The 17612-nt window shown below is 43.1% G+C and overlaps 1 protein-coding gene across 1 annotated transcript in view; it reads left to right on the top strand.

The window, feature by feature from the left end:
• The first annotated feature begins 1723 nt into the window (after window positions 1-1723).
• LOC138261177 (uncharacterized) overlaps window positions 1724-17612 on the top strand; it is a 106191-nt gene continuing 90302 nt past the window's right edge. The window contains exon 1 of the mRNA XM_069209890.1: window positions 1724-1861. The gene's annotated coding sequence lies outside the window, so the exon portion shown is untranslated. The remainder of the gene's footprint in view (window positions 1862-17612) is intronic.

Genomic DNA, 17612 nt, shown 5'->3' with positions numbered 1-17612 from the left:
CCACATTCTTTTAATAAAATGTGACCTCTGGTACGTAGACCCTTCTGATCACACCCCACCATTTGAGTAAATAGGAAAGGGTGGAGAATCATATCGGAGTGACATGAAGTTTTCAGAAACCCGGGCTGAACAAAAAAACGCTCCAGGCTGTTTACAATCAGGGCTTCTGGTGGAGGAGGAGATAAGCCAGGGACGTCACTGCGTTCTGAGAAAACGTAAGGGCTTTGAGCCCTGTCAGCCCTACTGTGCAGCTTTCAGCCACATACTGACTCAGGTGCAGTGGGGCTTTTCAAAGTGCACAACTTTCACTCCGAAAATGTTGTGCAGAAAACATTTTACTTTCATCATGTAATTAAATTTATGCTACACTGGAGAGGCCAGAAAAGGTTAGGGGCGCAGCCCCTTAGCCCTTGAACACCAGCCGCCACTGGTACTAAGTCAGGCAAGTTACTGGTTTAAAGCTCCACAGGTGCTAGCGTGCACACCTAGGCCAGCGCCACTTCCCAACATAGGTGGGAAGGCATGCGTGCACTTTCACACTGTACATGTTCCATGTTAATCTTGACACACTGAGGCATTGTTTTCCCCAAACTTTTTTACTTTTGCTGATTACCCCCCGTGGCTTTAGGGTCCTGGGCACTTTCACACTGTACATATTGGGGAAAACACTGCCTCAGTGTGTCAAGTTTAACATGGAACAACACACATAGCGAAAAGTCAAATTAAGAGAAAAATGGAATACTGCCACAAGGGGAGCATCGAAAATGGGACGGCAAGAGTGAGATAAAGGGGGGAGGGGAGAATCTGGCAGTGGATCAAAGGAGCATGAGGTTAACTCAAGAATATGCAGAATTTGTATTTGTCCCGTCTATTTTTCATAGCATTGCTTTGGGCACAGGCACTCATTCTTTTACAAATTAAGCACTAGCTTTCGCTTCTTAGCCTGTCCAAATAAGCGGCCTTTTACTCGGTAGTGGAGGTTTCTGTAATCGCCAGGGGCTGAGATTAATCTATTCCTTCTATCACCGGGGGTGGAGGTGTCCAGCGAGGAGGAAGGAAGCAGTTTTAGTTTGGGGGGCACAGCAAACGTTGGGAGTTGGAGATCAAGTCGGGAACAAGTTGGAGGATGCAGTGTTGGGACGGTTATGGTGTACAGAGTAGGATGGCTGTGTTAGAGGTATGGTGAAAGACATAGCGTGGATTAAGGGTGGTATACGTTTTAGGGGTGTCATTGGTGTTGGTGGGATGGAGAATGTATTGATGCCATGACTTGCTCGACTCCTTCCTGTACAAAATCCACCGGTACAATTCACTATTATGGAACAGCAACAGCGTTCCTTCAGACTGTTTATCTTTTAGCTAAATGGAGCTCAAATCAGAATAAACACTGCCGTCAACTTCTCAAACACACATATCCTGCCATGGCATCCCTGCGTCAGGAGTTTGCAGTCACAGGGAGTTTAAAGAGCTGCTTCAAATCTCACCCTTAAACCACTGTTTACAGCCGCAGGACAGGGAAGTTTTATCTAAATACCCATTTTCTTTGCTTTCACTGTAATGATTTACAGAAGAGTCCCGTGACGTCACACTCGCGAGTTCTGGGAAGCCACGTGACCAGACCTGCTGGGCGAAACACGGATTGCCAGGGCCTTCAGTGGGCGTGGCCTGTCGCTGCCCCGAGGGGAGGAGCTAGGGGCGTGGGCGGGGCAAGAGTTAGCAGCGATCTAAGGTTCACACGTTACATGGAGGAAGGGAGCGGAGTATATCGTCTCTCTCCTTCAAGGTCTTGGCTAAACTTTTAATTTGCTGTTGGAAGAAGAACTTGATAAACTGGACCCGAACAAGGCGGTTCCTGTAGCAGGTAGGTCCTGTCCTGTCAGGGTTTAATTTGCTGCTATTTGTATGTCTGGGACTTGTAGAGAGGATCGATCTGATTTAGTGCCAGGATGAGCGACTGCCGGACCCCTTCCTTGTAAGTGACATGTTTTAGACTTTATGACCTGTTCACCCTTGTGTTAGGTCGCTTTAGAGAAGTTTAAGGAAATGCTTTGCGAGTCGTGTCCTTCCTTCTGCCCAAGTATGTTACCGGCTAAGAAGTTACCCTTCAGATACAATGGTTAAGTCTTTCCCCAAGTGTGAGTTGTTCCCGCATCGATGAATCACCGCTGATTTGGAATGTTTCGAACCTTCCCAGTAAATCAGTTGCATAATTTTCTTAGTTAGGAAGTCGCCTGCAGACTGCGCCCCTTCTTTGGCGGGGGCCGACTCTCACTCTGGTTCTGCCTCGTGCTTCTGTTGTCCACGGACTCCCGTAATTCGTGGAACGTGGGAGCCACGGTGCTGATACCATGGTATAAAGTTACGGTGTTACAGAAGGCCCCACCAGGTGGCATGTCTGCTGCTGCAGTTGTCATACCGTAAGAACGAGGTATTCTGCAGTGGTTCCCAAACTCTTGACTCCCGAGGACCCCCACTGAATCACTGCTGGAAGCCGGGGACCTCCAAACAATTTGTACAATTTAAAAGTTTCAGACATTAAATCCATTCTAAAAAAATACACAAACAAGAACACACCAAACAAATACTCGAATTACCAACGATATAATTATTTTATATTGAAAAATATTCAATGCTTGGCAATTTTTAATGGGGAGTTTGGAGCTGTATCTCAAGGCTAAATTTTCAATGTTTAGTTTTATTTAGGAAAGCGGAATCCTCAGGTCAGATTCTACGCTTCCCAAGCGATTTCTGTTTTTATTTTTTATGTATAAGATTTGAGAAAGCTTTTTCTCATAAATATGTGGTGGAGAAAGGAATTAAACCCATAGGGGCCTCACATCTTTCCATAGCCTCTGTGCCACGTGTAATTGATTTGTTTTATAGCACTTCTCATACCAGGGTAGGCTGTTGGAGCATTTTACAGGGGACTTTAAGGCGTAGGATTCACATCATCCACACTCTTTTCTAAGAGTGCATGGTCTGCAGAAGCACAAACTCAGGATTCAGAACATTACACAGAGGTTAGTGTTGACTTTAATAACAGAAATGTATTTCTACATGAGCAAACCTTTTTTTTAAGCAGGATAAGGAAAACGAAAGATTGGGGAAAAAAACATATCTTTCTGATTTGTGCCATGCAGTTTGCGTGCAGCTCTTTGATGGAAGTTCATAGCTTACTGTGCTACATTACAATTGTAATTTATGAACTGCACAGTTACAAAATAATCTGTGAGAAAAGAAGTAACCCACTGTGATTTGCACATAAAACACTGCTCTTTGCATGATACATGTTCTTTGCAGCAGGCATGGTAACCATCTGTGCTACCTTAGATGAGTCAAAACTGCCACTCAGGGCCAGCCTTATCACCAGTGGTTCCCTGGATGACAAGGGTTGTTGGCACCCCCAGTGACCACGTCTGCCACGGACCACAGGTTGGGAAGCGCAGGTTTACAGTGTTCTTCTGAACTCTTGGCTGCTACCCAGGTGAGAGCACTGCCACTGTGGCCCAAAAACCTGGTCAGTCGCGCATGACATTACAGAACTTCCCTCATACACTTCAGCATCTTCCAACCAAGCACAACCTTAGGTTAGCTTCCTGCTTGATAAAGAGACATGAGGCGCTATACAAATATAATTGCTATCTGTTTCCCAGTTGGACAAATAGAGTAGAACTCAAGTGCTGCATATAAAGACCAGTTTTTATAATTTTTGGACAGGGAACACTGTTATAAAATCAACCGTCAGTGTCACTGCAATAAATAGCAATAAAACTATAAAGCAACAGGTGCGGACCCATGTAAGAAAGTAGCCTTGAATTTCGCCCATGTCAACCTAGGAACTAAAGTAGTTCCTTCTCACTTCATCGAGCGGTGCACAGGGATACATGATCTTATTTGCAGTCCTTCCCAAATCGAAGCACTCGTGCTTGGAATATGCCTCCCACCTCCCCCAAAAAACCTACTTTATGTATTTTTTTCTTATAACCGTGTATATTAGATAAATATCTGCTCGTCCTTAACATGGTGATCATTAGGGTGAGGAGCACTGAGTGGGGTGGGCTGGATTGGAGTGGGTTGGATTGGATTTGGGTATATTAATTGGAGAGGAGTTGGGTAGATTAAAGTGATTTGGAGCGGGCAGCTTGGATTGGGACATTGTTTTGAATAGGAGTGGGGTGGTTTGGAGTGGGACCGATTGTTTTGAATTGGAGTGAGAAAGACTGGAATGAGCAGATTGTATTGAATTAAAATGGGGCAGATTAGAGTGAGGTGGATTGGAGTGGGGCAGATTGTTTTGGATTAAAGTGGGGCAGATTGTTTTGGATTCCAGTGCAGCAGATTCCAGTGGGGAAGGTTTTTTTTAATTGGGCATATTAGAGTGGGGCGTAATGTTTTGGATTGGAGTAGCGCAGATTGGAGTGGGGCTGATTGTCTTGGAGTGGTGTGGATCATTTTGGATTGGAGTGGGGGTAACTTGGTTGGGGCAGTTTGGGTTTGAAGGTTTGGAGTAGTGTGGGTTGGAGTGGATTGGTGTGGGGTGGATTGTAGCAGGCGAGTGGATTAGGGTGTACTGCACGATTTTGTGTTACAGCATAGTTTCAGAAATTCCACGTAAAAAACAATGTGGCTTTGCAATATTTAAAACAAGATAATTGTCACCTTTTGAGAACTGCGCCCACAAGCAAAGACAAAAGAAAACATGAGTGCAGAGGGAGAAAAGACGACTTAGCAAAATAAAAGAAAGCTAGCTATTAAAAATAAAATTTTGCAATTTTGTTTGACATGCTAGGCATGTTTTTGACAGTCACAAGCTGCCTGTTTGTAGGGCAGTAGAAGTTAAAAAGACCAAAATAGTACCTCAGTCACGTTGGAACAGCGGACGAGTACTGATTGTTATATCAATCAGTGCTTGGTGCCTGTTCCGCACAGATGAATGGAAATGATGCCAGGCCTGCAATGATGAATTACAAGGCTGAAAAGAAGAGTGCCACACAAGCCAACAAATGGTAAGTGACAGATGAGCTCCAAGCCCTTTACAGTACACAGTAAAGTCTCGCATTCTAGACGCATGCACTCACAGGCTCAGTCCTAATGAGCCCCTAGTAACACTTAGAGTGAAACTTAACTGTGGTTAAAATCAAACAAAAAGTCCCTGTAATAAGACACGTCAGAAACTATACCCATTGGCGCAAAATGAGGCTGTAGAAGTGATTGCTGTTTTCTTTTTCGATCAAGCATAAGAGACAGAGCAGCTGCCTGGTTGCAAAATACATACTGTGGACTTACCAGGAACATACTGGGCTTTGCTGTCTGCCCTTTTCCTGTCAGTAGTTGGTTTCACTTTCACCCTCATTTGTCGGCTTATTATTCAGTGGCTATTGTTGTCTTTCGTTTCTTTTTTCAATGGCCTTTTCTGTGCCTGTCCCTACCTGGGAGCATTGTCGATTTACTTGTGCCCATCCCCTGCTCACTTTTAGTGAACTACCTTTATCTTTTGTCTTAAGCACTCTACAAGAATGCATGTGTTTTCCAGCTGTCTCTGTGGTGTGATTCTCTACTGTGCTGCTCTGTGTTGCTCTCACTCGTATACTTCTTGCATACCCCCTTCGTCTGCGCTTGCCCTGTATGAGAAAAAAGGGCTGCGTGCAGCTGATTGCAGCGGCCCCTAACTTTTGCCCCCATTTTCACTTTTTGCTGGTGTTTTCTTGACTTTAATGGTGTCCTGGGTACTGCTAAACAGTCCCAGGGCCTGTGCTCTGTGTAAAATGAGTAAGCAAATTAGGCTAATTATAATTGGCTTTGCTAACCTACCTATAAGTCCCTAGTATTTGGTAGGGCATGTAGTGTTAGGGACCCGAGCATAGGTGGTGCAATCCTAGGTGCACTGCTGAGGTACCCAGGATCATTTTAAGGGCAGGTCTGCCTTGCTGGCTGCTTTTAAATTAAAGATATTTGTAAACTTGACTTTGGAATTAAAAGTATTTCCAAAGTGTTTAACTACCTTACTTTTACAGATAAGTCACCCCTAAGGTGTGCTCTAAATGCCTGTAGGGTTGGGCGGCATGGAACTATAAGCAGGGACTTTATAAACATTGTTTTATAAGCCCTGGTGAGGTAAGAAAGGAGCAAGTTATGGCAACTTTGGGCTCAAATTAATTGTTATAATAAATCCAACAACTTGCCATTGTTGGATTTAATATAACTATTTCAGGGAAAGAGTTTTAAAACTCCTCCTAAAAGTTAACAGTTTTTTAGCTCTGTTGTGCCCTTCTCTGATTGGCCAGCCTCTGGCAGCCTGGCCAGGCTGCTTTGAGGTTTGAAGTGGCCTGGGCTGAACACAAAGGAAGTGCCTGGGAGAAGAGGTCTACCTCAGCAGATGATGAAACAGGATGGGGGGGAGAGCAGCCAAACTGGTCTTCAGATGAGAGAAGGACATTTGGAGCAGCTCAGGGCCTCCCCTGTTCCCTGCAACCCCAGACACCTAGGTGTCCTTTTGATTAGATTCGGAGAGGGCAGGAGAGGGGTGTGTTTGGAATTTGTAGTCACACCAGTGGGTCGGCTCAGCCAGACCTAACCTCCAAAATTCAGCTTCTACCAATTTGGATTTTTAAGAAATATTCTTCTCTGGGATTGCTTTTTATTTTTTCCACACTTCCCAGGATGTGGTCCTCCAAGGGGGAAGTGGCCTGCCTATGATTGGACAGTCACCCCCTCTGCTTTTCATCCCGGGAACAAGGAGAAACATAGCAGAGCTCCACCCACACCTCAGATCCCTACAATGAGCAACATCAGAAGAAGGACTGCCCTGCTGGACCCCTGACCTGCACCTGGACCCTTCACTCTGAAGGACTGCACCAGCTGCACTCTTGGGCGTCACTACTAAAACAACTTTGCCCGTTTTCAACTGGTTCAAGAAGGGACTCTACTTGCTATAGGTGAAAAATAGCTAACCAAAGTCCCCTGCATCAAAACCTGATGGAACTGACCAGCTGACTAATGGCTAATGGTAATTTTTGGATTTGAACCAGGTGCATTCTGGGAGTTTGGGTCCTAACCCTCAAGGAGCAACTTGGAGCTTCTGGAACCTTGGGGTGATCTGTGGCCTCCTAAAGGACCTTCAAAGACCTTCTGGAAGAATATCTAGAAGATTGTAGAACTTTTGGAAAAAGCTCCATAAGTGGCCGAGCCGCCGTCGAGAGTCAAGCCGGCTTACGTTGACCGCGACCTGGCCTGACTTGCAGGGTCATCCCGCTGAAAAGCTCCAGGGCCTCAGACTTTCAGGATTTCACTGGAGGCTCCGAAAAGACAATCCGACGTTGGAGAGAAAAATCTCCAAAAAGTGACCGTCTGAAGGTAAACAGTTGACCAGGACTTTGCACGCAATGCGTCCGAGGAGGGTTCCAGGGACGTCAGATCAAGATTCTGCTTTGGCCTGGATGAAGATTTTCGTCCCGATAAACCGTCTATGACGCGTATTCGAAGAGGGCTCCTGGGAGGTGGGATCGGATTGATGATGTCGTCTCACCGAAGAAAATCTTCAAGAAAAAGACTAAGCCAGAAGGTAAACTTTTGACAGAGGCCTCCTGCTTGATGTAGCCGAGCAAGGCTCCATCGTGGTGTACCTCAAACTTTGACTTTGCCCCGGTCTAGTGCGACAAGAGGACTAGATTGGCACTTTTAGTTTCTATGCGCTAGAAAACATTAAGGCCCTCATAAGACCCTGGCGGTCAGCGGTAATTTGAGGAAAGGTACTGCCAACAGGCTGGCGGTAGCTTTTCCCAAATTATGACAAATGTATCACTCCGTCCGCCAGAGCGGTAACGGCCACTGGGCTGGAGACTTCGGTCTCCAGCCAAGCAGTCGTCACAATCCCACCCTCAGGGTTATGACCCCGCCTACCACCATGGTTTTCGTGGCAATCTTACCGCCACGAAAACCATGGCGGTAGGCACTATCACTGTCAGGGAATTCTTTCCCTAGCACTGATCGGGGTCTCACCCACCCCTCCCTCTCCTGCCCCGCACATATTTGCACCCACACACCGCAAAACACCAACATACTATGCCACACACATGCATTCACAACATACAGGTACACTCATGCATTCATGCACTCAGTCAGCGCGACTCACACCCACATGCACCCATCCCTCTCTCCTTTCTGAGCACCTGACTTACCTGCGTGCAGGGGGTCCTCCGGCTGGAGACTGGACGCGGCGCTGCTGTCAGCAGCAGCGTCCGCCAGCTAAACACTACCAGGCCGTATCATTGCTCATGATACGGTAGGCGGTATTTTGCTGGCGTGGTGCTGCTGACAGCAGCGCCACCTCACCGCCGGCTGCCGCCATGACTGTCGGCAGTATTCCGACAGCCTTCTGGTGGAATACCGTTGAGTGTCATAATGCGAGTGAGCGGCTGGTAGCCACAGCGACGGTATGTTGGCAGCCATCGCTGTGGCGGTAGGCGGCAGTTACCGCAAATGTCTTCATGAGGGCCTAATTCTTTAAAAATTTATATCTTCGGTTCCCTACATTGGAATTTTATCATTTTAGTGTCATTTTAAAGACAAAAATATAATCTATTGTTATAATTTGTAGTTGGGTTTTTATTGCTGCACACTATCATTATGCTGTACATCATCACTAAAAACATTTGCAAAGACAAGGGGTCCAAAAGGTGAGATCTGTAGGCTTTGCCAATGATTTCTGTTCACTTTTCCTTGCACTGATGCAGTGCTGATCCCAGGTAGCAGACATCATTGAATTTAAACATAGATCTGTGTGCATGGATTTAAGACCCTCCACCATAAGGCTCGTAAAACACTGCACACTGTTTGGAGTTGTAACCATGGCAACAGCCAACCTTTCATCAGTCCCTTATCTATATAAGCTTCAGACAAATACATTGTCTTTTCCCCATTGTTTTTGGTGGCAAACAAAGAAGACTGTTAGTGAGCTTAGAGAAATTCTCAAAGTTGTGTGTCAAAGTCCAGTTCATTGAGGTTTTTAGATCTTCGGTCATTGTGAGGAGTTTTTACCTTTTGGTCATATAAAATCCCTAGGGTGGCTTCTTTTGGTTCTTTTAGTTTGTTCTTAATTTTTAAATCTTTATATTTAAGGCATCCTTTATTTCCTCAGTCATGGGGTGTTTCCGTGCACTACTCTGAACCCTCTCTCTATTTGCACTGTGGCGCAGCATGAATCTCTGAATCTCCTTGAACTGTAAGGAGTCTCCTCAGCTGCTCCATCATCTCCCAGATGTTGATTTGGGCAAGTATGCATGTTCTCTTACACATGCAACGCCATCAAACCACCACCAAACAAGCATTGGCAAAGTCAATAGATCAAGGATTGGCTGCAAGCTTCTTTGCAGAACTTGCTTTAACTGTTTTTTTTAATATATTTGTTTTACTTCTTCTTTTTCGAAAAAGTAACATAACCATAGTACTCACTGGCACGGAAGGGACCTAATTTCTCCTTGTGAAATTGTAACCCATAGTGAAACCAGTCTGTGGCTGACGTGACCCGACACATTACATGTCGGGTAGGTGTCCGTGTTGACATCTTTCATTCCTTTTAACCTGAGTCGCCATTCCTTGGATTAGATCTTTTAACTTGCTACTTTGCATACCTTCTTTGTTTTTTGTTTTCTCACAGATAATTAATAGTTGGGATTTCATATGAGCTACTATAGCTTTTTTTATTAGTCTTTTTCTGTTCTGAATATCGTGTTGAGGTATGATCCTTTTTCTAGATGTGTTTCTTTTTAATGTACAATTTTTTGTTCCATAATGTTTGGGGAACTCTTGTTCACTTCTTTTGGGTCTGGATTGTAGGGGTAGGGCTGACTGCTCCCTTTTGGTTTATTTTCACACTGGTGTCATGACTTTCATGGTACTTTGTTTGGGCAGAAGAAATGGAATGTTTTATCTCACATATTACTTCACATATTTAATTGGTATTCTCGTATGTGGCTTATAAACTGTTTGTTATTCACGAGTTGTCACATGCATGAATTTTTTATTTTTTTTAGTAGTGTTTTTTCACAATGTCACATGGATATTGCTGACATTATTTTTTCTCTTGCTACATGACTTAGAGTTCATATGTGTATATTTAGTTACAATTGTATCTTTTACAGCCCTGAGGAGGTAACAGGGATCATTCTCTCCTAAGACGAAACACATGTTGGCCGTTTCCTTTTTAAAAGTATATGAATATTCCATCTCAAGAATAAATTGGAGTCATGCTAACCTTTCACGGTCTACTTTGTACCTGATTGCTTGGAAGAGGACTTGATAATACACGTACAAGGACTAATGACCCTTTATTATTTTTTCACGAGTGCCTTGACATCTGTTGGTTATGTAGTGTTTTTCTTAGAGAAACATTGGTGGAGGGGGGAGGATCCTCCTGCCAGGAGCACCGTGCCTTTCATTATTTGGAGTATGTACTAACTTGGTGATTCACTGTGAACGTCTTGTCCTATAACCTTCTTCCCATTGCTGTTTCTTTCTTTTGAGCTGACACATTACCCCTTGACGCATGCTGGAACAGGTGGAAGAAAAATGTGACTTACACAATCACAGATTAATAAATTGAATCTGAATCAAAACCCCTACAAGCAACTAGTATACTTAAGCATAGTAAAGTCAAAAGGTCTTATCTAACACTGACTCAATACAAAAAGAGGTACTGTTCCTATTAACAAAAGTAATAGGCGGGCAAAGAACCCAATCTGAAAAGGGAATCCTATCAATTATATTATGGTGCCCTCACACATCCCACGAGATGTCAGTGCCTCTTTTTGTATTGGATCACTGTTTTTGGAGCCCAGGTACTGGACTTTCGTTTGCTCGTAGTACCCTCCTTCTATGTGTTTTGTACTTATCTAACATGACCTAAAAAAAGCCGATCAGTATGGCATTGGATGCCAGCCTCTATCCTTTTGGAAAGACAGCAAGAAATTAAAAATGCAAGAAAGAAGGGAAGAAAGAACAGGAAGGAACAAAGGCAGGTAAAAAAAAGGAAAGAAGGAAGGGAAAAAATGAAGGAGGAAGCAAGGGAATGACGCAAAAAGGAAGGAATGAGAGAAGGCACAGAAGAAAGAAGTAAATGAATAAAGAAGGAAAAAGGGTGCGAAAGAAGGAAATAAAAATGCAAAGGTAGGGAACATAATATAGGTAAGATGGAAAGCAGGAAAAAGGGAGAATGAAGAAATGACTAAAGAAAGAAGGCAAAAAGCAAGTAGAAGAATGGAAGAAAAAAGGAAAGCAAGAAACAATGCAAGGAAGAAAGAAGGAAAGGAAAAACGCAATGAAGGAAAGAATGGAAGAAAGACGGCAAAAAAATAATTCAAGAGGAAAGGAAAAAGGCAAACGGGAAAGGAAGAATGCAGATGAAAGAAGGAATGAATGATCAAATGTAAAAAAGGAAAGAAGGCAAAAAGAAAGAGAATGACAAAAAAGAAGGCAAGAAAGGAAGAAGGGGAAAGAAAAGTAAGAAAGAAGGAATGATTAAAGAAACAGAATGAAAGGAAACAAGGCAAAGAATGTAAGGCAGAAAAGGGAAAGAAAAAGGCAATAAAGAAGGAAAGAATGGAAGAAAAGACAAAGTAATAAAAAGGAAGGAAAGAAGACGAAAGAATGAATTAACAAAGGGAAAAAGGAAAGACAAGGCTAAATGAGAGAGAATGACAGCAAAAGACGAGAGAAGGCAAGAAAGAATGAATAAAAAAAGGAAAGGAAAAACGAAAACGAAAACAAAGGCAAATAAGATTTTTTTTAAAAGAAGGTAATAAGGCACAAAATAAGTATTACAAATGTGCTGCAAATTAATAAACTTTGATCAGAATGAGAACCAAACATTTATCCTGTTTAAAGTACCATTGGTGAAACTGCATCCAGGAAATTACTGGAGTCAGATAAACAAAGGCCACTCCAAAAGGAATTTGCAACAGCATTGGCAATAAGACAGGAATGATAAAGCTGAAATGTGCCCTTTGCTCACGTCAGAGGCGACCTGCTATCACAACAGGCAACACTAAAGAAATGTTAAGGTAAAAAGAAAAACACTGGCACTAAATAAAACTACCCAGTCTGTGGTCATCCGCATTGTGAATTGCAGTCAATCAAACTGAAGTTAACCAGTGGCTTAAGTAGGCAGACCCGTTGCCCGTGCTGTGTGCCATAGTGGGCAGAAACAAAATGTGAATGATACAACAAAGCAATAGATACAAGAGATGGCCGAAAGCCCCTTTCAGTAAGCATATTATACATATTTTTGTAGTAAAATCAAAAGATCTTGGCTAACGCCAGACCTAAAAAAGAAAATAGGCTACACCATGGCTTGAACATGCCTAAATATGCCAGACCCTTGGACCTAGTACAGAGAATAGGTTTTTAGGACAACAGTTTTAAATAACAGAGTAGTTATCATAAGAAAGTTACACTGCAGTGGATTTGCAAGGGTGCTGAAGTCCCTAGTGCAAGCAAGAGGAAAAATACACCCCTCCTTTGGTTTAGTATTGAAAATCCAGCCACTAATTGTGATTTGGTGGCCCCTCGCACATCTTGGCCCTAGTAGCCCTGTGCCCGCTGCTGCTTGTAGCTATGCTGCTCATTACAAGCCAGAGCCTGGCAGGCCAGCCTTGTGTTGTGAGCTATAACCCCGAGTTGATAATAAAGAGAAGTGCAAAGTACACAGTCCCTTTGGCTTGGTTGTCTAGCACCGGTTATGAAGGCTGCACTTGTTTGCCAGTATGGAGCGGGCTACTCCTGCTTAGGTTTCTGCCATTCTCACAATTCCACACATTTGTGGAAAATCACACCACCTATGTATTCTTTTAGAGAAAGACAGCTTGTCATGAGTTTTGTGAAAGTTGTCAGTGTGCACACAGAAGCCCCTTATTTCCTATATTGTGTCTCTGTTGTATAGAAGGCTTCCGGTGGTAGAGTTCCTGTCGGTCAGCGGTGATGTCAATGTTTGATCCTAATGATGCACAATCAATATGCAAATTCATCAAATTCTTGACTGCACACACCAAAGACGTAAACCTTCCATCCGGGATGCATACCTAATCACGCACTTTTTTGCATCTTAGAATTAAGAAACTGATTTTAGATCCTCGCATGGTTTCATGGCCAAGGAATTTACGGAATTTTAGAGATGTTTTATCTTTAAACATGTTGTATTATGAGATGATTGTTATGGTTTTTATTAACTAAACAATAAAGATTAAAGGTTAAAAAAAAAAATGAGTAGTTCATGTGGGCTGGACACTTGAATCGCATGTGAACTCTGAAAAGCCTCATAATTTATTATGTTTGCTGATGTTATCACCTGTGGCCACTTTTGTCATGTGTCAACAGGATGGGTGCACAGTCTCTCGACTCTGAGGGTGTTTACCTATTTTATGATGGGTATTTCAGTGCTATAAATCATGCAGTGATCTAATAAGGGATTTGGCACAAACAATGTGACTGCCCTTGATGCATCTGCTCGATAAAGCACCTTTCCAGTAAAAGCGCCTTTACAGTGTGAGTCAAAACTCATTAGCTTCAGTCTAGGAGATGGCCCCCTTGGTCAGTGCAGCTTGATGCAAAATGTCTGGAGGAGGCACAAATCAGGATGGACAGCTCGAATAACCAATGGCTGGAAGGGCCTGACCCAAACAAGCCAATGGCTGAAGCAAACCAATTCAAATTGAATGTTTTGTGTGGGTCTTCACAAAACATTGATAATCCCAAAAATCAGAGCATGGCTTTATTCTATGCCAGACTGCGTGACGCAAAATTCATGTTCACAAACCTGAGCTTTAATGCTTGTGTTCCTAATGAAGATACTAAATGCTGTTCTTCCCTTCTGACATTTAAGTTTATTCCTCTGCTTACCTAGGTTACAGGTTGGTACCATTCGTGTATTCACATAGGGGCCTTAGAAGCAGGCGATACTGTTGGCACCCAGTCAATTGACCTTTGAGAGTCATTTAATTATAGTTTCCTATTCTGTCACATTAGATGCTGGTTTTATTCCCAGGTTTACCTGGGTTAGAATTAGAGCCCGGTTTTATTCCCATTTCCCTATCGGAGTTATTAGAGGTTATTTTTATATAAATGCTTTTTTCTGTGACATTGGACTGGGGACTTTTTCCACATTTAGTTTTGAAGTGTTTGTCTGTGATACATAGGCTGGTTTCTATGTTCTATTGTATAAGATTTGTTTTATTCTTATACCTGCTTGGACCACTCGGCCATACCTCATTCTAAGGTAGCTGAAATGAGTCCTATTGAGTTGAGTAATACATAACACCTATTGCTGCATCTTGAAACCACATAATGGTAGCGTGTGATGTATAAATGAAGTAATTATTATTATTAATATGGATCAAGGGTCTCATTTGAAGAAGTTCAAACACAGTAGTTTACCCTATCCTGTTGCAGTCTGTCTTCTCGCTGTGACTTCTCAAATGTGTCCCAAAGGATACACATGGTGCTCCTCAAAACTCCACAATAAATATAGAAACAAGTGAGAGAACCAGGAAGTTAATTTTGAAAACATATGACCTTTTATTTAATTATTTATTTCTCTACAATCGACTGCTAACGCTGTTGACTAAGACCTGAGGTCCTCGCTTACTATTGACTCCTTTGATCCATTTAACAGTCCTGGTCTGTATATTTTTCATTGTGGTCTATATGTAAAAATACATTTAGCCCAACACTCTGTTCATGTTCTGATTTTGCATGTGTTTTGGTTCATATTACTTTTTGCCTGGTACTTGCTTTAGCCAATAGGCCCTGTCCAAGTAGTTAAATGAACTGTCTTCCCCACAGACAAACAATGCACTGAACAGTTGATTCTGCAAATGGAAGAAATTAAAATCCAGACCTGTCTACAACAATTGTGCGAATTGTTTTGCTGCATTAAAGTCAAACAATCGTATTGTACTTTAAATCCTGAGCTAGTATTTCGTCTGGCACACTTTGATTACGATTACGGTGCCAGACGAAATACTAGCTCAGGATTTAAAGTTGCACCTTGGATGCAGATGGCTGTACCCAAAAGGATGTATGTATACACTACCACCCTTTCTTACAACCTATACTTCGCAGTGTGCATACAGCCCAGTCATGGTTCCGGCATTACCTTACTCTGGAGGTCCCTATACTGTCCCTGTCGAGTTTTCAGCAGTTACTCACCCATTAATAGGGAAAGCCATTAAACAAAATCAAGTGCTGGATTAGCAATACCAGTCTTGGCTGAGGGAAGTTGAAAAATGTTGTGCTCCCTCGGTTATCTTACCCACATGCCCCGACTGTTCTCTGCTTCGTCCTCGCAGCTATGCACGGGCATGTTCAGATCCTCTTCGGTCTCTCCGTGAGTCGTTTCCTCTAGCTGATGTCATACATGAAAGAGAAACAGGGGGGATAGTCAGACATCTGCTTACCAGAAGCGATGCAGCACACTGTCACCACACCAAAAAACTTCTGCTCAACTAATAGCCGTAACATCTTGTGCAGGTAAGTACAAACGCTTATTTCTGTGGGCATATGTATGCAGACCTTCCACTGCAGAGATTGGTATAGCTGAAAGTATACCCTGCATACCTGCAAATTACCCTGCAAAGGTAACTGGTATATCTAAGCACACCAGTTTACAGTTATCGGGCTTAATGCTTCTTGCTATAGTTAGAGATGCCCAGCATTACTAGGGGAAATCTAGCGCTATCAGGACTAGTTACCATACAGTGCAACATAACACCACATGTTCCACACTAGAGCTTCTTTCGAAGTGCTCATCAGCCCCGGACTGTACAGTGGGTTGGTGTCTCAGCCAGATTATCCCTCTAACTCCTACACAGCATCCTAACTACCAACCCAGCAGAAGTATGAATACACACTCAGCATATATGTGGCTGTTTTCGTGAATATCCCTGTTAATAGCCCATCCCTTACATGCTGGTGGCTGAACTGAGGTACCAATCGAACTACTGCCGTAAAATGCCCGGGAGAGCGGTCCCTTGTCTTCTCACTGCTCAACCATGCCCGCTGCTTATAACATCAAAAATGAACCGCCCCCACCCCCCACTATAACTGTATGATGTACGCACTGTGCCAGATGACCATGGGCACTAATTGATCGATGATGGCCCTTTGTGAAGATGTAAGCCTGTCTATCGTGCTGTTGGACCTATTGTCATGTTGTCCGTTTCATTTTATCCCAGAGAGGCCTTTATTACGTTTCCACAGGCACGCTCTAAAGTATTCCCAAATATGATTGTTCCCTCGCTGTCATATTATAGCACTCCCTTTTGAAACACTTTCAAACAACCTCTAATAGTTCATGGCACCTTACGGACACAATTCCCAGATCCAGTTCCAAATTCTTGTTGAATGTTTGGTATATTTGTCCCTTCGCTTCACTTCCCATCTAAAGTGCAGAGGCCTCTGCAGCATACTGTGACACCGCTTCTGGGAGGATGTTGGCAGCCCAGTTCGTTAGAATGTTGCAGTAGGGGAGTCTGTCACATTTTCAATGTTATAAATATCATAATGATAATTTTGCTAAAATAAAATAATAATCATGCTACCTGCTTGATAATCCATAACTAGGGTCGCTTTTAGTGCGTTTTGTCCTGTTAAATTTCCCTGGGCCTTGTTACTTTTTGATTTGGTTGCTGCTTCAATTCTTTTATTTATTTATTGCAGTTTTGTATAGCGTGAACTTAATCCGAGGGTACTGTATTGTATTGTAATAGTATTTATATAGTGCTTTCTACCCCTAGCGAGGCGTCGAAGCGCTTTTCGGTGAGTAGCACAGTACTCTGGAACCAAACAAGAATTAGTGATGGATTAGTTTCGGGAAATAATGAGTACAATAGGGCTTTGCATGACACCCATTAACACAAGGACACATTCCTTTTGATAGTCATGGAGGGAATAATGGATTAGCCTATGATCACAGGGTGTTGCGCCGACGCAGAGACTCAAATCTGGTTCCCCAGCTCCAAAGGCAGCAGCTCTGTCAGCTAGCCCCCTACTACGTATTTTCCATTATCTATATGTTTATCTGCCTTTAAGCGCAATTAAGTTATCTTTGTTTTTATTGTTCATTTTCTGCCTGTTATTGTAAACATTTGGTTAAACATCATCTTTAAGTGATGTTTCGGAGAGTTAGGCTCTTATCTTGAACTGGCATTATCCCTGCATTGTAACATAACGCAGCCCACTGACAAAAGGCATGTGGCAGAACCCAATAAAACAAACTTTCGGTCGACATTGGCACCCGATTATTAGTATATAAATCTTTCTGCAGCATAAACCAGGAAAAGTGATAGCATAATCTTAATGTGTGTAAATGGCCACTACAGAACAGTCCAGCGCGTCTGCCAACTGTTATTGAGCATGGCTGTTTGAAGATGGGGCTTGTAAGGAGGGCGTTTTGTGCTCCGACATGGAGACTGCGCGCCTCACACCTTTTTCAAGGCCCAGGTGCTGCACAAGGACAAACTTGTATACAACCCCGGGCTGTTCTGTTCCCCGAGCAAGCCAGGTCTCACTTTTCTGCGCCCACGCCTAGCATTACTCCGCCCATATTAAACAACACCTGAAAA

This window comes from Pleurodeles waltl, chromosome 10 (assembly GCF_031143425.1).
Source record: "Pleurodeles waltl isolate 20211129_DDA chromosome 10, aPleWal1.hap1.20221129, whole genome shotgun sequence".
In the NCBI taxonomy this organism is placed as follows: Eukaryota; Metazoa; Chordata; class Amphibia; order Caudata; family Salamandridae; genus Pleurodeles; species Pleurodeles waltl.
Note: the sequence above shows the minus strand (reverse complement) of the source record. Positions and strands in the feature narration are given on the sequence as shown.